Raw genomic sequence first — 962 nt, 5'->3', positions numbered from 1 at the left:
CTTCCGTTCCAGCATCTGCTCCCTAAGGAGGGCTTCCTGTAAATATATTATAAAGATTATTATAGGACCTGTTAACTTCACCAGACCAAGGAAGGGGCCAGGGGTTAGAAAAGGATGAAAGCTGAGAGAGTGATGAAAGGGTGAAGGTTGGGAGAGGATTGAAAGGGTGCCAGCAGAAGTCAGGATAGGAGAGGAGAAAGAAAAATCATGATGGAGTCAGAGCAAGAGATAAACATAATTTGGAAAAAGCAAAATAAAAGAAAAAAACATTGCTTTACAAAAAAACAAAACAAAAACAGAAATACAAAAATTTCCAATAACCTGAAGATATTGAGCCAGTTGGTAAAATTCTTGAGACTCTATAGTAATACCAGGAGCCGAAGGGGCCGTGATTGAAGGATTATTCAAAATAGTATTGGAATATCTATAAAATAAAAAAAAATTTAATTATGAAAACAGGTTCTGAAAAACTGTTTCTTTTGGGGTTGATAGAATAAGTACCAGTTGAGTACTGGGGTCAATGTAATCAACTTTCTAGTAAAGGAACAATGCCTAAAATTTGGGGATAGAGGACAAGTTGATTACATCAACCCCAGTGCTTAAATGGTACATATTTTATCAACTCTGAAAGGATGAAAGGCAAAGTTGACTTCGACAGGATTTGAACTCGGTTCATAGAGAGCTAGAAGAAAACTGCAACACATTTTTCTTCAATTCACTCAAAACCTTGTCTGTCACCCATTCTCTGTTAGAAGAGAATGTAAACACTTAAACTGGTTTAAAATTATAAAATAAATAAATAAAAGACTTTATCAAGTTTTAAAAGATGACCCTTAGACATGTTAATCATTTTTCTTGTCTTAGTTAAAATACAGCACTAATTGAATAACTAATATGAATTTTATGTCAGAGAAAGTTCTAATTTCAAAATCATTTCCAGACAGTTTGTCACTGTACAAAAA

The sequence above is a fragment of the Octopus bimaculoides genome, chromosome 15 (assembly GCF_001194135.2).
Source record: "Octopus bimaculoides isolate UCB-OBI-ISO-001 chromosome 15, ASM119413v2, whole genome shotgun sequence".
NCBI classification, from domain to species: domain Eukaryota; kingdom Metazoa; phylum Mollusca; class Cephalopoda; order Octopoda; family Octopodidae; genus Octopus; species Octopus bimaculoides.
Note: the sequence above shows the minus strand (reverse complement) of the source record.